This window comes from Ambystoma mexicanum, chromosome 6p (genome assembly GCF_040938575.1).
Source record: "Ambystoma mexicanum isolate Mex_15411 chromosome 6p, UKY_AmexF1_1, whole genome shotgun sequence".
Taxonomy (NCBI): Eukaryota; Metazoa; Chordata; class Amphibia; order Caudata; family Ambystomatidae; genus Ambystoma; species Ambystoma mexicanum.
In genome coordinates, this window is record NC_090935.1 from 1,044,244,580 (window position 1) to 1,044,267,390 (window position 22,811).

General features: G+C 45.4%; 1 long non-coding RNA gene across 1 annotated transcript in view; it reads left to right on the plus strand.

Annotated features, from left to right (window-relative positions):
• Window positions 1-11,181, plus strand: part of LOC138511005 (uncharacterized) — a 50,996-nt gene extending 39,815 nt beyond the window's left edge. Inside the window, exon 3 of the long non-coding RNA XR_011280530.1 lies at window positions 10,846-11,181. This is a non-coding gene — a long non-coding RNA (uncharacterized lncRNA). The remainder of the gene's footprint in view (window positions 1-10,845) is intronic.
• The last annotated feature ends 11,630 nt before the right edge of the window (window positions 11,182-22,811 follow it).

Sequence of the window (22,811 nt, forward strand, 5' to 3'; positions counted from 1 at the left end):
GGAATGGGGAATAACCACCCCATTCTGAGGTTGGCGGGGCGGTAATTCCCCATGCCGCCATGGCCCTTCCCCATTCCCATTTTTGCCCCATAGGGCATAATGGGAATGGGGAAGGTGCTAATTACGGTACCGCAAATTGCGGTACCGTAATTAGCACCAAGGTCCCTTTGCGGGTCGCTACTTTAACGGCTGGTCTACACCAGCCGTTAAGGTCGGGTCCCGCAAAGGGACCTCGTAGTAAGGCGGTAAGGGTTAACGGTCACCGGTAGCATTACCGGTGACCGTTAACCCTTACCGCCTTCTGTGTAATGAGGCCCTAAGTGTGGTACCACATAGAATTGTATAGATTTGTCATTATGGAATTACCAGAGTACAAAGTGTGTTACTGAATTGTGTATATATTTCTGAACCTTATTTTTATGTAAAGAACTTTGTTAGCACATAACATAGTGTATGGGCATTCCTTAGTTGGGGCATGGGTACTCACAGTACTTAAGAAAAAGCCTGCATCACCTCCTGAGAGCTTAAGTCTTGGTTGCTCGTCCATAGCTACCTTGTACATAACCTTGGCTGGGGTGCTCTCTGCCTCTATTCTGCTATATAGAGGGCAGAAGTAGAGATACCCCCTCCGGTCTTTACACTCAGTCCTACAGAAAAGGCATCTGAATATATTGTTTGGACAGCATTCGATTCTGTACTCCGAGAACAGCTATGGCAGGTTCTTGCAAAGTGTAAAGTACCAGAGTGTTTGCTTAGTATTATATCATCACTCTATTCAAATACTGTGTCCTGTGTATGCTATAACATGGGGTGTGATCAAACAACATTCTTTGAGGTGGATCTGGGTGTTCCCCTCGTAGTTAACATCTACATACAGGAGATCATCGATGAACTATTAAGGAGGGGCCAGGACTGCCCTAAGCTGTCTACAACCAAATACCTGGCATTATTCTATGCAGATGACGCTGTCCTAATAGCAACAACATCGCAGGGCCTGAAAGAATCCCTCTCAATATATTTAAGGAAATGTAGGCAGCTGGGTCACAGAATTAATGCTGCAAAAACCAAATCGATGGTCATAAAGCCAGAATATGGAAAGAATGTCTCGCTCCAATTAAAGATCAATGATATTTAAATTGAATAAGTTGATAGCTTTGACTTTTTTGGTGTGAGATTTCAGGCAAGTCCAGGGTGGGCCCATTAGATAAATAGGGCTGCCTTTACGCTGAATACATTTTGTGGGGCTATTTTAAGCTTTTTTACCTATTATGGGAGTGGTGCAATTTCACCTGAACTCGAACTTTACCAAAGGCATGCAGTTTCAGCCACCCTTTAAGGTTCAGAGTTATAGGGTATTGAGGATGTTGAGCCGCCTCTTAGAAGGCAAAACAACTTCTTGAAGTTGTTATTATTACCTCCTAGTGGTCCGACTGCATTAGTTCATTTGGAATACGGCACCCTCCATCTGAGCACTGATATTATGTTTCGGCCTGTCGCTATGGGTCAGTCTGGCCAAAACCAGCTCTGGAACCATACAGGGACTCACTTTCCCATATCATGTCTCTTGAAGGAGCAAATGGGCTTAACTGGCTCTCCCATATAAAAAGCATATTATTCTTCTGAACTTGGGTGAGTTTTGGAATGACCTGGGAAGCCTTTGTGCATCGAGCTGGAGCCGATTTAAGCCTCTAATAGGACAGAGTGCTTCAAAGCTAAAGTTGGGCCCGGACTATCTGGATAAGAGACACATAGAGGGTTTTAAAGCCTATCTGGATCAGATCAGACCTGCCTATGCTCGATCACTATACATGAGGCTTAGACTGGGGATACTGCCAATTACCACTGTTACTTCCAAATGGAAGGGTCCTGATTCAGCCAGATGCCCATTGTCTGGGGCCACAGAGGGGACAAATGCACACTTCCTTTTATTTTGCAAGCCCTACCAGCGGCTAAGGTGGTTATATCTGAGACCCGTACTACTGTAGGCAGGTAGTAAGACACAGTGTCACCCCTTAGATCTTCTGGTCCAAAGCACCAACCCCTCAGCGGCATGCTGGGTGGCCTGCTACTTGCACACAGCATGGTTGCTGAGGAGAAGGAAGGCTGCTCTATAACTGGGCTCCAGGCTGCAAATATTTCTCTCCTGGCGCCCAACTGCTTTTGCGCATGGTAATACCTACTTGTTTGTGATAATCGAGGCCTTTTGTTGTAGTAACAATCTTTTTTAGTGCTACATTTTAGGTTTTTAACTATGTTTCTTTAGCTGTGGCCTTTTAACTGTATGATTCTTTTTTATGCATTTTCCCCATTTTGTAATGTACTGCAACCTGATGAGTGTGTGTCAAGAAAAAAAAACATTTTGGTGCTGACTGCTGCCGTGGGGGCAAGAGGATATTTTTACACGGGTGGGTTGCCCTAATAAGGGAAGAGATCACTGGGAGTGGGGGCTATTCTGCATACCCAACGCCTTAGAGTGTGCTGGGATTGCATCATTTTCTCAGGGGTGGCTCGATTATCAAGCTTTCTGTAACGCCTGAGAATGGTCTGTGGCCGGGTGGTTACACAAGATCAACCTGACTGACAGCTCCTCTGCCCCTTTCCTTAGATCTGTGGAAACTGCAGCAACGTAGGCTTGACAGTGTGCAAAAGAAACACATATTATTAAACCTATATGGAATTATTTACAACAAAAAAAATCCAAAATGTCTGAGACATGGAACCATACATGTGTGTGTGTAAATCTTTGGGGCAATGCTAAAATGGCCCCCATGTGTGGTTTGAAGTCTGCCCCAGGGCTGTCCACACAGTGGAGTAACTTTGCTGAAAATGTTGGGGACGGGGCGGGCATGACATGTAAAGGAAAGCGGCCCTCTGCCAAATGAGGGAGACAAAATGGTGTGCCTCAACGTTGGTGGGGGAAAAACCCTCCGGCCCCCTAAATTCACGCTTTTGTGTCCACGTGACGGCTACGCATTTGGAATTTGAAACAGAATCACCACAACGGACACACCAGGCACCCCCATATGGCGTTAACCACTAGCTACACACTCTCTAAATTTAGCTACTAAACTAACCTTGAACACAAGGCATTGACGTCACTTGAAGAAAGGTGGCGGAAAGTTCTCATTAGAATAAATATTGCCGTGCAAATAGAAATGGGACACAAATATCTAATTTCCATTGCGGTGCTCAAAGGAAATTCTCAATGACGGAAACAAATGTTATCTTGGTTTAAAAATGTAACTGGTAGTGTGAAAGTAAGCCGCAAAAAAGATAGAGAGCAGCTATACATTAATCATGGCGTGGCGGCACCACGTGACAGAGCCACTTGGGACAGTCAGAAAGACAGGGCAGAGTCTGATTGTTTTTTTTTCTCAATAGTACATAAATAACATCTACATATAACTGTATACATTAAATGAATGAGCAAATACCTATTGTAATACACGTGTAAGAGTCTTTTCAGTCACCTGCGACGCCTGACCATGCCATGTGCCACTGGAGAGCAGGTGCTGCAGATCAGGATCCTGATTCAACAGGGCACAGGTGTACATTATGATTTTGGTACGGAGCTTATGGGGAGCTTTCCCTACTTGAAAAGGAATTACCTGCATCATTGTATTAGTTAATAACAATCAAGAAAGCCAGGAATTTGCCTTGTCAGATGCAAATTCCTCACAGGCTGCCCTATAATGGGCATTGTGCCTGAATGAGTCAGTGCCAGGGGCATAGTACAGTGGCACCACACCATAAAAGGACGCATGCCGGCTGCCTTGTGTGCCCTACACTTGGAGTGCACCAAAACTGCACCACATCCTCTAGAGGTGGCGCTGTCACGCCGTCTTTCAAAGCGGCATGAGAGAAACTGCTTTGTGGTCAGTACCATATACATGTAAAGTGTTCATTTGAATTGGCAGCAAATATGTATTCCCTTACCCTGTATGAGGGGCACTGGAACAACAGTAAACATGTCATCTAACGTCTACACATATAGGCGTGTAAAGGAAATGTAAACCCTTCCCTTACAGGCTCCATGATAAAATGTCTGTCACTACACCAAAGTAAACGCGGGAGCCACAGAGAGGGGGAGGAGGGGAGAGAGAGAGAGAGAGAGAGAGAGAGAGAGAGAGAGAGAGAGAGAGAGAGAGAGAGAGAGAGAAGAGGGAGTAGTCTCACATCAGTTTCCAGTTCACACAGATGTGAGTTGGGATGCATAGGTGCATTTGCCAGCAGGGCGGCTCATTATGCACCTGAGACTTCGCAGCTCCCCTCTCCTGCTAAATTGTTCAGAGATCCGCGATCACCCCAGCCCCTCTGGTCGTGGTTATGCCACACACACCATAAACAGATTCCAGTACCCGGACCCACAGGCACAATAAAAGTATTAGTGCTTCTCAACGAGAACACTTTTCCAGCAACATTTTCAAGCAGACAATAAGGACCACATAAAGAACAGACCATTCTGAGCTGTATCTTTCCCCTGGTCGCTAGAAGGTCACTGTGTGAATCTCCTGGCCCTAAAACGCCTGTGATAAAGGTTCTGCTGGTGGCATTCACTCTCACTTTTTTCACTATAGGAATATACACCCCCACCCCTCCAACATCCACCATTTAATCCCATGCCTTATTACCCACCTTTGTTTGGGGATGACAGGGAATGCCACCATAAGCATGTTTATCACTGACATTATGTGACCAGCATGTTCACCTAATGCCTGTTAGAACCCGATCCTATGATATTGTATATTGCTGGCTAGCCTACATGTCTTTATCAGTTAAAGATAGTTTCCATTCAACCATACAAATAATCACATTCATGGTTCTACAGGGTTTTCCAGTGTATGAGTCCCTCTCCAATGCCCTCTACTGGCACATGACCAGACAACTCAAGATGGCTTCCTGAACACTCCCAGGTGCTTAGCCAGCTGTGTATGGGAGGTCCAGGGAGACTCATTCACATACCAGTTACCAACGTCAGAATCTCCCTCCCTATTCACCTCCTGATTAAAGATGGCTTCCTATGAATCTGCAGAAGATTAAAAATGCTGCTATTCCCGAGCTCTTCGGCTCAGGGATGGACTAATGCTTGATGGCTTCTGGCTAGCCGAAGAAAGGACCAGGCTGCCCACTGTTCACCATCCTACACAGCCAAACTCCAAGATGCCAAGCCAGTGGTCACCTACAAGCTAAAACATTTCATAACACCAAGACCAACCCTCTCACCCTTCATCCTGGACAAGATTAGATCTGAACCCCCTCCCCCAAACACACAACTAGGATTCACTTTCCCTAAATTGCTGAGGTTGCTATGTGAACCCCCTAATTAATATAATAAATGGAAACACACGTGTTGGTAAAATTCAGTTCTTAGTTGCAAAGTGTACTTAGGTGGTAAAATTATGAAATCAACATTAATGGGTTGCTTGCTTCCTCATTTGGTGCCCATGTATTTCTGTGTCATCAGCATCAGTGCTGCAAGGGTTTGCTTTAGAATTGGACTCGGCTCAAATGTGCAAGAACAGGACACTGTTTAAGAGGTTAGGTACCAAATGTGTGTTAAAGACACTGCCCATGCAATAAAGCAAACAAACCCCTGTGCAGTGCTCTGACTATGTGGCCTGTGCAGCGCTCTGATTCCCTATGTGTCCCTCTTCTACACGCAAGGCAGACAGTGAGTCACACACACTATTTTTCCTACTGCAGGTGTCCTTGTTAGTCAGGTACCCCTTTTTTTTGGGCATACTAGCCTGCGTGTTGATCACGTATGCATTTTATGTGTTCCTGGCTGCCACAGCGTACTGCGTGTGTTTTTTTTTTTCTACATGCACGTGAGCCACAGGGGTTGCAGTGCATCAGTGCTGCAAGGGTTTGCTTTAGAATTGGACTCGGCTCAAATGTGCAAGAACAGGACACTGTTTAAGAGGTTAGGTACCAAATGTGTGTTAAAGACACTGCCCATGCAATAAAGCAAACAAACCCCTGTGCAGTGCTCTGACTATGTGGCATGTGCAGCGCTCTGACTCCCTATGTGTCCCTCTTCTACACGCAAGGCAGATGGTGAGTCGCACATGCTATTTTTCCTACTGCGGGTGTCCTTGTTAGTCACGTACCCCTTTTTTTCGGGCATACTAGCCTGCGTGTTGATCACGTATGCATTTTTTGTGTTCCTGGCTGCCACAGCGTACTGCGTGTGTTTTTTTTACATGCACGTGGGCCACAGGGGTTGCAGTGCATCAGTGCTGCAAGGGTTTGTTTTAGAATTGGACTTGGCTCAAATGTGCAAGAACAGGACACTGTTTAAGAGGTTAGGTACCAAATGTGTTTTAAAGACACTGCCGATGCAATAAAGCTAACAAAACCCTGTGCAGTGCTCTGACTGTCTATGTGGCCTGTGCAGCGCTCTGACTCCCTATGTGTCCCTCTAATACACGAAAGGCAGACGGTGAGTCGCACATGCTGTTTTTCCTACTGCGGGTGTCCTTTTTAGTCACGTACCCCTTTTTCCATGGCATACAAGCCTGCATGTTGATCAGATACGCATTTTTTGTGTTCCTGGCTGCCACAGCATACTGCGTGTTTTTTTTTACACGCACGTGGGCTACAGGGGTTGCAGTGCATCAGTGCTGCAAGGGTTTGCTTTAGAATTGTACTTGGCTCAAATGTGCAAGAACAGGACACTGTTTAAGAGGTTAGGTACCAAATGTGTGTTAAAGACACTGCCCAGGCAATAAAGCTAACAAACCCCTGTGCAGTGCTTTGACTGTCTATGTGTCCTGTGCAGCGCTCTGACTCCCTATGTGTCCCTCTTCTACACGCAAGGCAGACGGTGAGTCGCACATGCTATTTTTCCTACTGCGGGTGTCCCTGTTAGTCGCGTACCCATTTTTTTGGGCATACTAGCCTGCGTGTTGATCACGAGCACATTTTTTGTGTTCCTGGCTGCCACAGCGTACTGCGTGTGTTTTTTTTACATGCACGTGGGCTATAGGGGTTGCGTATCTCTTTTTCTCGTTTTTTTGGGGATGCCTGGGCGTTGCGTGACATGTCATTTCTCCTAAAGGGACATTCATCGTCGCAGTATATGCGTGTTTGTTGTTTGTGCACCCTTTTATACTTCGCGGGGACGCTACCGCCTGCCTTCGTGTGGTGGGCGTGTTTAGGCCTGTGTGTGTCTTTTGGTGTGTGCATGTTTCCCCTATTCGATTCCATGAATACGTGTAGTTCGCATGCGTGCATGTGGGCGTTCCGCAGTTACGCCCTCATTTTCACGTGTTGTTCCCCAGTCTGCGTGTTCCGCCCCCTTTCGGTGTGTGCGCTAGACGTTGTGCGCTTTTGCTGTGTGCCTCGCGCACAGCGTTCGGGATGTTGCAGTGACATGTGCGCGTGTGTGCGCCACCTGCGGATTTGGCGCACATCCCGGGGAAAACACGCGCAGGGCCTTCCATGGAATCACACGCATTTCAGTGCACATTTGTTCCATGAATCGGCCCCTCAGACGCCAATATTCCTTCTTCATTTAAAAAAAAGTTTGGCCTTGGAAACAGACATCTGTTTCCTTTCAGTGATTCCTTATATTAGAAACTAAGCTTTATGCTGGGCCTCCCTGGCCTGCTCTCTCCCATCTCTAAATGAGCTCTGGGCACGAGCTACAACCAGGCAACAAAGAAAAGGTATACAAAAGTCCTTTCCATCAGTCTTTTAAATAATATTCTAAGGTTTTCAATTAACACAACCCACTGCAAAATGTCCTCACCAAATATGATTTGAGTAGCGTACTTATTCCTAAAATATGCAGAACAGAGCAGTCCTGTAATGTAAATCTGTGGGGGTCATTACGACCCGGGCGCAAGGGGATACCGGGCACCGGTAATGACACCGGTGCCGGTAATCCCTTTGCGCCCTATTCCGAGGTCCCTTTGCGGGTCCTTCCTTAACGCATGGTTTTAGCAGGCGTTAAGGACGGGACCCGCAAAGGGACTTCAGAGCTAATAACGGTACTGTAATTTACGGTACCGTTATTAGCACCCTCCCCATTCCAATTGAGGCCTATAAGGGCTCAATGAGAATGGGGATAGACATTTTCAATGGGGACTTACCGGTCCCGCAAAGGTCGGACTAGACCGGTAAGTCCCCATTGAACCAGGGCGGACACGGTACCGGTAATGGTGCTATTAGCGCCATGACTAGCACCAACCTCGGAATGAGGCCCCTTGATTCTTTATTGCATGTAATTTTGCATTTTTATATATTTGTAACTTTCACGTTATACAAATCAGGCATCACCACAATGTTCAACCCCACAAAAATGGTTAACCTTGTTTTCATGTCAACCAAGCAAGCGCAACACAGTCTAGTCCGAACTGTTTGCTGCAAAACTGACGTTTATGATATGAAGCTATTTACTTTGGAGTAGGATCAGATCAGGGGGCTGGGAGCTTTGAAATGCTAAAGGACCACAATTAAGTGACTTGACAGGGAAATGGGCAATTCACCCTCCAAGTGTGATACTTGGGTTTCATGCAGCCTGCATTAACATACATGCCAAGTGTGCTGCTTAAAAGAAAGTAATACTGGGAGAAAAATATCTGCAGCCCCGTGAATGGTGGGAATGGGAGGAAAAGGCCATTGATTTCACTTAGCGATGGGCGTTAAATGGGTGGCACACATAGCCAAAGTACTTAAATCCATCCTCCTATGCCAACCTGCTTTGAAAAGCATTACAAACCTGCATCCAAACAAAGCCCCTATTTCAAGTTCTCATTGGAAAGCTCTTATTTCAATGACAATAGTTTCGGCTTTATAGGTTGTGCTTTCAGCGTCACCTAATAGCCACAACTAATAAATTGACATTCTCAGGCAATTGCTGTTGAGGGGTAGAGTGATGATTAGGTAATGGACTGCAACATGGCAAGAATTACTGATGGTGGCACCAGAAAACAACATCTAGAACGGTGTATTATTGTTTCGCTGAAATAATCATCTTTTCCTGTCACAACTTCTTCAGAAAATGTAACTGATGTCTGGAGTCCAGCAAAACCTTATTAGGATTACTTGCATTGCAGAATTAAGTCCGCGCCAGTCAATTGTTGCTCAAATCCCATTCCAAGGAAAAAAATGAAACTAGAACGGTCTAAACAATCTGCTTACATCTTGTATTTGTGTCCCTTGCACAAGCACACTCCCCCAGCTCTCAGTAACTGGACATTCTTTCCCGATAGCTGAAGCAATGCCGACGGAAGCCGTGGGAGCGGCCCTGCCAGTCACGGTTTCAGGAAGCCCTGCGCTGGAGTCTCCCTTGATTAAAACTCCGGCTGTGATTAATAGCCCCGAAATTAACCTTCTTACAAGACATGTTTAGGACAGAGGGGCGCGTTGCGAAATCAGCTTAATTGCAAAACGTGGCTTGACACTGTAACAAAAGCAATTCCGTTATTGTGCCCCAATGTAACACCACGCTGCACTACGCATTCCGTTTAATGGCCCCTGTAGGCTGGTGGCGCCACGTGTGCAAACTCTGCCGCTGTTTTCCAGGATGGCAATTGGACCCTTAGGAGGGTTAGCGAAATGACGATGACAGCGGGGACGCGCAATATTGTACCAACCATGAAGGAAAACTCACTCATTACACATTACAAAGGGAATGGTTTCTTTTACTATTTAGGTGATGACGGGCAGAGTGAGTCACATGTGGCAGAACTTGGGTCAGCTGAGTATCTTAGTCACCTTTATTCGACGAATATTGGACTTTATCCTTCATTTAAGCAGTGCTGAGCCTAGTACAGTACTTGTCGTCGAACATTGTGCAGAACTCATTTTTTCGTCCAGTGACTTATGCTTGATTTATTTATTTTTTCCTGATTGCCAATATCCCTAAAGAGTAACTTGCTGAGGGGCTCCTGGGAGGATATAGCCCCAGGTGTTTTTAGCTGTAGCCCTGGATAGAAGCTCAGGGGCTACAACCCACAAGCTAGCTAGCCCCGAGTCCCGCCAGTCCCGACATTAGCGTAGTCCCAGAACATTTCCGGACCTAGCAATGCCCCTGCCCATGGGGAGGGTGTTGCGGGAGCCAGTTGCACGGTGATGTATGCCAATGTCTGATCTCTTCCACTGTATCCCGGCTTCACTCTCACAGTGTTGGATTGGCAAGTGGATCTGAAATCCCCCATTGGACTAGGAACAGATATGAAGGCTAGGTTGAAATATCTCGTCTGCCAATGCCTTTTTTAATTTAACAAGTATTTGTTTAATTTCTTTAGTACAAAACGACATCATTAAAATAGTCAATAACAAGACTTTGGTATTAAAATGCGCACTTCACTTCTTATAATGCTGTCGCTCACAAAAGCAATGAGCTTTGCGAACAATTGAACAGTGCAATGTGGTGATGACGTGGCATGAAATCCAATGCTGCATTCGTTTATGTTTTTGCCAAATACTATTCATATTTATTACAAAAATCCAGAATAAAAAGAACCGGGCTGCTTTATTGCACTGGACCTCTTAATTTTCTACTAATCTCATAGACTTACACTGATGGTGGCACGTTTACCCTTGATTTAAACAGGTGCTTTAAAAGCTGTGCTACTGTTTGGACCAGTCTTTTCAATATTTCTTTCATGCTCTGAATGCGACAATCAAGCTTCTTCATTAACAATATCTCCAAAACGATATATGTCTTGCTTATACATGTGCAATGGGGTGTCTTAGAAGTTACTGAAGTCCCAAAAGAGGACCAAGGGGACTGGGAATTCTCAACAATACCTACCTTTCTCAGGTCTTGGGTGATTTGATGGCATCAAACCAGGCATCAGAATGACTTCTCACTGACTTTGTGTTTCAAAACAGGTTCAGGTGCAGCATGGCGTGCTGGTTGAAGCAACAAGCTGGTGCTGAGTCCGTTCAAAGTGGTAGCTCTATGCAGTTTGAAGGTGGTGTTCGGAAGATGCAGTAATGAGGGGTCACCATGGTTCCTTTGAAGAATGAGCCAGTTTGAGATGTTGGTAGCCACTGGGTCAAGTTGACAAGTGATGCAATGATTCCAGTGGTTTGGGTCGAGGTCCAGGTGGTTGAAAACTGTGATCCTGATCTGTTGTGATGTTGAAAGAGGCAGCATTTAGAAGTCATCTACTGTGGCGTGATGGTTGTTCGAGACAAATAAATGATGTGCTCTGCTTGGTAGAATGAGGTATTGAGTTGGTTCGATGAATGCAGCAACTGCAGTTTGAAGAAGATTGAAAGAAATGCCAAGATAGACAGCACAGGTGCTTGTGGTTCTAAGGCCTTCAAACACATACAATTCTGGTTTGAGGACAGTTCGAAGATGTAGAAGGTAGCAAATAAGCTGATGTGCTGCTTCTGGTGCTCTGAGTCCCACTCCAGCAGCTCACGGACAAGATGGTTCTGTGTTCTCTTTACTCCGACCATGTGAAAGAGAGATATCACAAGAAGGATTCGTTCACCTCTAGTAAGGGGCCTGACCAGTGCAGCTGGCAGAAAGTGCAGTTCTTGGTCCAACATCCTTTCACCTCAATGTTCCCTCGGGATGGGTAGGGAGCAGAGCTCAACTCTGCCTTGGAACACCTGCCTTCACCTCGCAACTGTAGGAATTCGGAATGGACTGCACTCCTAGCAAGGTCCAAGCAATTGCTTCTGCTCATCTTGCAAAGTTCTAAATGAATAAGAGAAGGAGTGGGTTATCCCTTTCTTATAGAGATAACAGGATCAGGGGATAGGGTAAAAGGAAGCCTGGTTTAAGGTGTTGAATCCCTGTAAAGGTAGCAAGTGACAAGAGCCTTCTTGAATCATACTCAATATACTTTGCTGTGCTGGAAGTGGAGGAGACAGGATGGAAAGAGAAGCCCAGAGAAAACCAAAATGGATGAATCTACCCCGTTCCCAAGTCTGCAGCTTTAAATGCGCTTTGGTATGCAATGCCCTGCTGTGAGGCTGGTCCTTTTGTTTAAGGTGGTCCCCTTTGAAGAATGGCTCCCAGGAGTCCCCTTCTGGGAGTTTGCTTTAGCTGGACAAATGTATTATCCAACCTCACAAAGGATCAAAGAGAGGCAGCTCCCACAATATAGTTCTGCTGGCTGCAGCAGAGGCAGAGCTCATAGTGTTGACATGTGTATGCTAAAATCAGATGTCACTTTAATAATTATTTGAACTACCACATACCATACCAAACCCAGGTTTGGTGCATTATTTGAGATTATCCTGCTACGAGGTGATATTTGATCATAATTATTATGGTTTGGATCAGAGGTGCTGATTTAAATTCAACTTTATCTTGAATTCCACAGCAGCTGGCAAACAGTGCACCTGAGCCCTGTGAAATTGTTCTGTGCCCCTGAAGACGCTGCAGATCAGGAGACTGAGGCATCATGGCACAATTATACACTATGCTTTTGTCAAGGAGATTTCTGAAAGGGGTCTGGTTAGCAGACCACCCTTTCTGAGATGAAATTACCTGCATCATTTAATTATTTAATGGCAATCAAATTAAAGATACAGGCTCTACAACCTCACCAGATGGCAATTCCTCAGCATATTTCATATTTTTATTTTTATTTTTTATCAGTGCATTTCGTAGAACATTGTCAACCTTTCACACTTTATGATAAAATAACACATTAAAAAAAGTAATACGGTAATGCATTAAAACTGCGATTATTTACTTTTCCAATACACTTAAAATTATACAATCATTGATTACGTCCTAAGGCCCCATTTTCTGTTAAGAAATGAAACATTCAGTTCATCACTTCATTACATGACATTTCCTTAAAATTGTTAATTTAAAATCTACAAATATGATTAATTCCATTTCATTTAGTTAAATCATTCAGTTAAAATATTCAACTTAATTAATGCCTTTTGTCAAATGTGAAAAGCGACCGAGGCTCTCACCAGGGATTCAGCTGCCATAATCAAGGCCCTAAATTGGTCTGTTACTACAAGCCTAAACTTCAAATACCCTTGTTTGTATTCCACTTCCAGTACTGCACAGTTAGTAAGTATATGCCTTTGGGTCTCGACATAATTCCCATACAGTCTGCACAGCCTGGATTCCCTTGGTATTCCCAGCCATGACCCTGTGATTTCAAATACTGGAAGGAAATATAGTCGCATGGCGATTATAAATCTGGTCAATGGTGGGGAGCTTAATTTAATTAGGTAGTTCCTAGGGCAGCCAACCTTAACCCCTGTTGTGTGTATTCTGTGTAGCGAAAGAGTTTTGCTAAGTGGTTGACAGCATGTGACATGTCCTATTTTCTCGATTTCTGCTCCAACTTGAGAAGGTAGAACTCCTGCCAGGAGAGTGGAGGGGCGTCTATACTAAGTTCACTGAAGTGGGAGGTAACCTGCAGGCCCAGTTCTCTGTACGATTTACTTTTATAGAAACAACCTGCATGTAAAGCTGATAGATTCAATAGGGTCACCTCCTGCAGCCCATTAAACTGGATTTTTGCAAGCCACAAGTCTCCAAAGTGACATCAGAGATGGAAGCCCCAGCTCCAGCTGTATGGCCTCCACTGGTACCATTGATGGTAATCTCACTAAAGATCTCAATATCTTTGCCTCCAGTTTCGGAAGCAATTTCACTAATCTTGTGGGGAAAACCTCCAGTGCATATATGTTACTCGGGACGATAGAACACCTAGATGCACTGATCATCGCCTCCATAGATCGCCCTGCATGGAAGTCTATGGTCCGCTTTAGTGTCAGCCATTTCTTCCATACTTTATTACCAATAGATTGGTATATGTGGGTGGAGGTCATTCTAGGTATAATACTCACTCCCAAATATTTGTGTTCATACACTTGTACTAGGTATGCCCCAGCTATCTTCCAATGGAAAGGTGGCGCTCAATTTGCCCTTTTGTCCACAATCATTATTTTTGGTTTTGTAGGGTTGGGGCTCAGTCCCAGTTCTTTTGCATAAGTATTGAGGGCCTCTAAAGAGCGTTGCAACCCTAAGGGCATTCGGTCTAAGATGAACGTATCATCTGGATATGTAATGCAATCAAGTGCCTCATTAGCATAGTGAGGGGAACATTTACATACTTCTATAAGGGCCACTACTAACTCAGATGCATATGAATTGTACAGTAGGGGTGCCAGTGAGCATCCCTGCTTAAGCCCTCTATTAGTATCAAAGGACAAAGAAAGGGTACCATCCTGAGATTTTCTTACCCTAACCTCTGTGTCTGTTTAGAGTGCTTTAATAAAGTACAACAGTAAGTGGTCTGTACCCCACCCTTCTAGCTTCTCCCACAGCCCTGACTTTATAACACTGTCAAAGGCTGCAGAGTAGTCTACAAAGGTGAGGTACAGAGCAGATCCCATGTATGAACACGTAGCTGTCATTAATGTTTTAAGTGTCCACACTGGGTCCATTGTTCCCGTCCCCCCCCTGAAGACTGTCTTATGGTAGGGCAGAAGATCCTCCCGCTTCAACCAGTTGGGCAAAAGTGTTAGGAGAATGACCGCAGAGAGCTTTGCACTGCAATCCAAAATGGCCAGGAGTCTAAAATTAGCCGGCATGTTATGGGGGCCTTTCTTGTGTACGGGGATAAGTATAGAGCTCCTCCACGTTCGTGGAACTCTTCCCTCCTTGCATATGTGGAGGACGAAATGCCACAGTAATGCACCCCAGAAGATTGGGTCACATTTTATTACCATGTTGGACAGGCCATCTGGGCCATTTGCCCCCGAAGATTATATTCTGGTAATCATAGCTTCCATGTCTACGTCCTTAATGTAATCCGCAACCAGTGAATGCTGCATGGAGCAAGCCTCCCCCTCTTCTTTTACTTCAGTGTTTAGCCAGAAATGATCCTGGATGTGTGCGCCCCAATGCACCTCTTTTACACTAGTTACTTCAATAGTTGCCATACCTACATAATTGGACCAGATCAGTGCCGAGACTTCTTGCAATTGTTTGTACGTATGAGATAGTTAACATACTTCCAAGCGGCAGAGTTTGCTCCATGTCTGTGGCCCCTAAGCCAATACTTAAATCTCAGCCTAGCTGTACTAAGGACCTTTGTCTTTGCCTCCTTGGGTACGATGTTAGTTTGTTTAATCTTACGAGTGTCAGGGCATTTAGCTCTTTCTTTTTATTAGCTATGGCAATGTCAAACATTCTGCCACCATTTAACTTGCCATGTACCATGAAGCCCTGTCTGCTAGTGGAAGAAAACAAGGTGACCATCCTGCCCAATTCCCAACCACAATGTGATAGCATTTTTTCCTTGCCTCAGCCTAACTCTTTTAAAGTCAGGCCAAATCATTCAATCTTGGGAGTTGTCCACCGGAGCCTGCTACCTTGGTGACTCACTGTCAGATTTGAATTGCCCAAAGCAGCATGCTTCTTTATCTGCAGGTCACAGTTCAAACTAAGCATAACATGGTCACTAGTATTTATCGGGGTAGTTGACAATTTTGGCTGGAAATTCTAAATTATTGAATTTACGAACAGGAAATCAATACAGCTATGGCAGGTGCCGTTTGCACCATGTAATTTGACTCTCTCCCTCCTTAACCCTCATTTTGGAGAGATCAAATTCATCCAATGCCTCGCATGATCCCCTTGCCCTGGGATCCAGTCCCTTTCTCCCTGTTAATTTGGTACCTCTTCTGGGATTAACACAGTCTACGTTGAAGTCCCTAGCCAGAATAATTCCACCCTGAGTAAATTTATTAGACCAGTTCTGTAGGGTGTCTATCAACACTTCCCTTATGCTTACCGTTAGTTCCCCAACCAAGGGTTCATAAAAACTTCCTACCAGAATAGTGGTTAATCCAGCGTTTAAATAAAAAAATTGGGCTACAGAGTAAGTTCTGATGGAACATGGAAGGTGGGTATTCAATGAGATTTATGCATGTTCTTAGGCCTATGCCAAGACCTCCCTTTGTATGCCCCTTAACTGGACGTAGGGAAAGTCTTAACAAGGTGTTAAAAACATCCAGCTCAAACGCTGAAGTTAGCCACGTTTCTTTTAGCAAAAAGATTTGGGCCTTCCTAAAGATATTAAGTAAAAAAATTGATGTTTCTTTGAAAGGACCATGACCCCTCGAGTTCCACGAGAGCACCTGAAGACAGTTCCTTTCCTCCCCAAATATTGGTCAGTGGGCTGTTTGTCTGACTGGAGACCAGAACTTCTTCTGCCAGCCCTTGTTCGACCCTCCCGTCTGACCATGTAGGTGAAGACGATCATAGATGTTGGTGGACATGGCTACTTCATGGTGGTGCATCTGCTGCGGGCAGGAAACCATTATTTAAAAACCTAGGTTCATCTAAGCGGTTGAATTTTTACAAACACTTTCCAGAACAAAGGAGGGTTCAAAATCGACCACTACCAATTGTATACACTATTACAAACTGGTAGTTCAAGTCTGCTGAAATCCTTCCTAGTTACAGCTTTAAGTTCTGGTACCAGGAGCAGAAACTCCTGTAACCAAGAGTGATTTAAAAAGGGGCTATTTCCTGACGGGTCACCTCTATCAGTTTAATATGGTGCAGCCCAGAGTAGGAACCTCTAGATCCAGGGGCCAACGCAGGCGACTGCTTTGCTGGGCATAGTTCTTCAACACGATTCAACCAAGTTCCACAGGTGCAGTGAGCGGATTGTCCCTGACTAATCGCAGAGTGGGTTTTTGTCCCCTTCTGGCTCCTTTCCTCAGGGGGTGGGACCGGCCTCTGAGTTCTTTGGGCCCAAATTATAGGGCCATTCTCTGTGTTCACTGCACCTTGCCCCTCAACTCTTTGAGATATGTGGCACCACCATGGTTGTTGGTTCTCAATGGTCACTTCTTGGTTTGTAGGAACATGACTCTTTTGCTCTGCCGCTTGCAATTGTTGTATACTTTGGGAGGCCTTTCTTCCTTTGACATTGGGTGCGATCCACTTGTCCATCGGGCTTTGCAACTGGACCGTTCTGACAGTGCCATCACTCATTGCCTTGGTGATAGTTCTTTTTACTGTTGTCTTTCTCTCGCCTCGGTCACTTCTTTGATTCCAAGGATTTGTCAATGCCTTCTCTTGCATGGGGTTATGCAGGCAATTTTGGCAGGGAAGAGGGGAACCTTTGTGCTACATATTCCTAGGAGGCGATGGTGGGGTATTTATAAACAAGATTTCAACCAGAAGAGTCTCTAAAGCACAGCTCTATGATTCTGCCACCACGTAGCAGGACTGAGAAAGATGGTCCATTCCAAAGGGGGCAGATGCTTTTTCCTGTCCCCGTTTCATTACAGAAATTCAGCAAGGTCTCACCACAAAGAGTGGCATTTATTACCTGCCCAGTGAGAAAGTGCACCTGCAGAAGAGGATAATCAAGTATAAAGATTAGTGTATGTTTAAAGCTTGGCTGTGCTATAGTCAGAGGTGCAAGTGTAATATGATGTATGCCATGCATTGGTCAGAATAAATGAAAGATTGGAAAATGAATAATGCAAGTTGCACTTGTAAATGTGTGCAGATATGTGGACAGACATTCGCTAATAGAGCAAAATGTCTACCAACTCCCCCACAACAGTGAACAATATTGAAGGCAACCAGAGCTGTTGTAATATTACTTTAAGGAAAGGGTGAGTGTATCCATTTGTGACAAGCCCTAATCACAGGGAAACATGTGTTTCATTGTTAGACTTTTATGAGAAATTAATGTGTTTCCATAGAAATAGCTGGGGTTGGGTAAAAGTTGTAGTTGTATATATTATCTACAGTACATATGAAATTAGTATTGGCTCTCCGTATACACATGTATAACTCTGCCAGCATGACCAGAATCAATGCAAGGTGTTCTAGATTTGCTTGATGAAAAAGTGGTTACCAGAGGCTACAGTACTAATCTAGAAAGTTACCCTTTTCTGTTCTTTACTTTAGACATCTGTGTAAGATCATGGACCCAATCTACCTCACCCATTCTAACTTGGCCCACTCATTGCCACCCCACTCATCCACTCTGCCTTACCACAGTCTAACTCACACCACTTACTGACAGTAGTTTCTCCCACTCAACCACTTTACCTCACCACCACCACTCCTTACCACCACTCCTTACCTGAGCCTACTCATCCACCCTACCTCACTCTGGTCTTCCTCACCCCTCTCAGCCACTCGTCATTATGCACTAAGCCTCAAACCACCAACCAACTTTTTCTCAACTTTTTCTCACTCACTTTAACTCACCTACTCACATATTCTACCCCACCTCACTTACCCACTTTACCTCAACCTACTCATACACTCTAGATTACCCTACTGTACCTCACCCCACCCCACTCTCACACCATACTTCACCCCACTTTACTACTTCAACTCACCAACTCTACCTCATCCACTCTCTCCTACCCACTCTATACCACACTGTGCTTCATCACCCCACTCACCCTCACCCATTCTCCCACAACCCACTCTGCTTCACCCTACTCACCAACTCTGCCCACTCCATTCACCCACATCCCACCCTGCCACTGTACATCACCACACTCAAAATCACCCCCTCGTCCACTCTACTTCACCCTTCACTGCATCATCCACTTACAGAATCTTCCTCACTAACTATATCTCCCCAACTCACTCACTCACCCTTCCTCACACCACTCTACTTCACCCCAATCATCAACTCTTCATCACCCCACTCGACCTAGCCCCACTCTACTTCACCCATCAACCACACCGCACTCACCCATTTGACTTCACCCCAATCACCCTCTCTGCAATCTGACATTCTAGGTCACTCTACTCACCCTCTCCACATCACCCACTCTATCTCACTTCACTCACCCAGTCTACCTCTCCCCACTCACCCACTAAACTGAACCAATCTACCTCACCCAACTCACCATTGAAACCTCATTCTACTCACCCACTCTACCTCACCCCCACTCTACCTCACTCAACACTAGCTCACCACACTCACCCATCTTCTCCACCCCAATCTATGTCAACCCACTCACCCACTATACTCATCCCACCCTATCTCACCCCACTCTACCTCACCCACTCATCCACTCTACCTCACACCACCCAAGCCAGTGTTACTTTCTTTGCCCTATGATCCTTGACATCAATAAGCAAAAAGGGACTGGCCCACATGAAGAGTTGGATGGAGATAATGGATGAGTTTGAGGATTTCCCGTTCACATAAAAGAATACCATTGCCCTCAAAATATTTACCTGGATGGAATTCAGAAGGAAATACAACTTTTCAAACTAGCCCACCCCAACACACCACACTACATGTCTCGGACTGCATCTCGAAGAAGGGCCAGGAAACCTGTTTGGTTTTGAGGGCATAAAGGACACAGGCTTCTTTGAAGAGATCAGAGCTGTAAAAGGGCTGTTGTCATATATGAAGGAGAAATATTGGCAGAAACCCTCAAATTATACATTGTGTAGGACAATCACCCCAGGCACTCATTTGCAGCTGGTATGGTGGAATAGGACATCACTTGGATTCAAAGTCTGCCAGAATCTTCTGACCTAAATGCAAGTGCGTTGGTGTGGTCATAACCTAAGTCCACCAGCAAGGAAGAGCTCTTGGAGGGCAGATCAAAGTTTTGGCGGCAGGTTTTCATTCCAGATGGTGAACTGCACCCTGAAGTGGTTGGGCTTGTCCTCTTAACCTGTCAACCAAATGTGCACCCTCAACCTTCTCCTTGCACTCCCTTACCTTTGCAGGCCCCCTTGCCCTCACCCACCCCCACACTTGCCCTCACCCACCCCCACACTTGCAACCACCACCATTTTCTAACCCATTGCCAGACATGCACCCTCATATTTTCTTCACTCACCCCACCAGACAATTCCTCACCCAAATTAAAACATGATCCTGGTGATTGTGGAGTCCAAAGGGGCCATGAGTAAGATGTAAATGTACTGTATTATCACCTTTGATTGTTCATATATTACACACATCAGCTCCAGAGACCAATACACTACAATAAAATATACATACCAGAACTGCTGCCAAGCATTCTATTGTGGGAAGTGGAAACAGAATTTGAGCACAGTATGGTAAAGTGTTCAGTAAAAGCAAAGAGTTGTCTACTTGGTGTAAGTGAAGAAACGGATAATAATATAAGTCAAGGTTGGCTGGGAAGGAGGGCTACAGCTGTCACTAGTGTTAGGGACCGTAGGGAAGAGTCTTAGCTTGGGTAGAGAGGGAAGCTTTGTGGCTACCACCAGTGTCAGGGGCCAAGGGAAGGAACAGTAAGTGGAGTGCAGGTGGGAACATTGATAGCTGTCACTAGTGTATTGTGCCAATGGGTATAAGCAGATGGGGTGAAAGGGGGCAGGTTGAGAGCTGCCACTGAACTGGGGACAACGGGGGAGGACTTGGATCAGAAGAGGAAGAGTGCAGGGAAGCCTATGGGTTCCGTGTTTGCAATCCAGAAGAACTTGCATATTTCAGCCTTTGTGACAAATCTGGATTATTCATCCCTTATCCCCAGAAGGGAGCCACACCCTCTGAGGTTAGGGAGGTGAACCCACTCAGCAAGGCTGTCCTTAGGGGTCTGGGCAAGTTTGACCTTACTAGGAGTGACTCCCTTCTTCGGGACAAGGACTCCTATTCCTGAAAGGAACTCCCTGTCCAGCTCCAGAATTATATTGTAAGTTTTGACCGTATCTAAATGGTCCCATGTACAAAAAGGTCTAAAAATGCTACCACCAAAGGTTCGGGCACCAAAAGTTTGAACCTTTGGTGGTAGCATTGCAGGTAAGTAAAAAAAAAAAAAGACTGCAGGGGCAGTCACTTAAAAGTATAGTGAGCGGGTGTTGTGGGGGAAACCCCTGCAGCCCCCGTAAAAGAAAAAAAAAAGAAAAGGATCCTGCGGTGCCGCTTCCCGATCACGGAAGTGAAAGGGACTTGACGCCAGAGGGACTCAGCGTGAAGAAAAAGGTAAGTGGGATTTGTTTATGTTGGGGGTGTGGGTGGGGGTGTGTCATGGGTGTGTTGTGGGTGTGGGTGGGGGTGTGGGTATGTATGTGTGTTCTCATGAAAAAGGTGCAAAGTTTGGGTGGTTCACACCTTTCTCATGCGAACTTTCCGGCTGCTGGCAAATCAGCCACTGTCAGATCACATAGATCCGTCCAGAATACCTTATCTGCCTCCATGAGACTCTGAAAGACTGTTGTTACTTATATTTTGGATTATCTGGTAGCGACATTTCTTCATTGTCTTTGGCTTTAGTTAATTGCATTTTCTCGCCTGAGCGCCACAGTCAAAAAGACATGATACACCCCTTTTGTTTGTGATGACCAACATAAAACCATGTGGAACATGGAAAAGGTGAGAGAAAAGCCTATGCAGAGCTGAGCCTCTGATGGGAGGACATCCTAGAGGGGTGGAGCCATGCTAGACCAAGGAGCAGCAGTAGCATGGGGGGCGAGCAAATTGCTAACCAGATGCCGGAAGGCTGGTGCCCTGAGCAGCAATAAAGCCAAGGTCGAGATACAGAGAGACGAAAAGCGATAATCTTGCCTAGTGGCACGACCACATGAAAGCCATGGTGGGCCTGGAACCCATCAACTGATGCTGAGACAAGACCGCAGGGGAGAGCTTTTATCCCTGATCACTGCATGAGAAGTGCTTTAGCTGCATAGCCGAGCAGAAGAAGGGAAGCAAACAATACCACAGAGGTAACACTGTTGAGAGGTGCATTCGGTGATATCGGAAGCTCGGAAAGCTACAAGAGTTACGGGAGCCAAGAAAACTTGAATGGGCAGACGCCTAACTGGCATTCTGCTAAAATAAGCCTATCAGAGAACCAGAGGACTATTGGGAGTCCTGGGAAACCTAGAGACATTAATATCAGAGGCTGGAAAGGCCACAAGTGTTACAGGAGCCAGAAAAACCCAAACGGGCAGATGTCCCTCCAAAGCCGCAATAAGGCAAGCCTATCAGAGGGTCACAGGGCTTTGGAGAGCCCGGGAAAACCATGAGACATTAATATTCGAGTCTGGGAAAGCCACATGGGTTACTAGAGCCAATAAAACCTGAGTGGACAGACACCCGACCGAGGCCCTAATAAAGCAAGCCTATCAGTGGACCAGAGGACTTTGGAGAGCCCCGAATAACTGAGAAACATTCATATTCAATGCTGGGAGCACCACAAGTGTTACAGGAGCCTGGAAAACCTAAACAGGCCGACGCCCAACCAAATCCCTGGTAAAGTAAGCCTGTCAGAGGGCCAGAGGACTTTGGGGAGTCCTGGAAATATGAAACATAGTGAACAGAACTGGTAGAGCCATTTAGCTAATAGGATATGGACTAAGGACTATTTCTTCTGGACTTTGACAAGCACCCTTAATTTTAGTTTTGATAGGCAGGGAACTTCCCTCAAAGCAGTAGGGCTGGATAGCCATTTTGTCTTAGTATTTAAATAAACACCCTTGAAAATGTCACAATTTAGTCTGACTCCTCCTTTTGGTTCACCACACCTTATAAATCTGTGTGCGGTCAACCTCAAAACTTGAGGGTGCAAAGGTGAGGATGGTGTTACTCGGAAGAACAGGAAGAACCACCTTGTTGTCTGATCAATCATTCACTCCTTTGCACCACTGCTCATACTGCTTAAATATGGCCAAATGATTATAGCATAATGTGTGCCATATTGCCTCAGCAATACTTACAGTTATTAACCACCTAACTGCAGGAGTGGGTGGAGCCTTCAATGATTTCTCATGGGAATTCAGGATGAACTCTCACACCCATAGCATTGAAGGGGTTAATGAAAATACATTGGTTTCATACATTGCGCTTCATGCAAGACTCCAGCCTATAAGCACAGGACTGGGA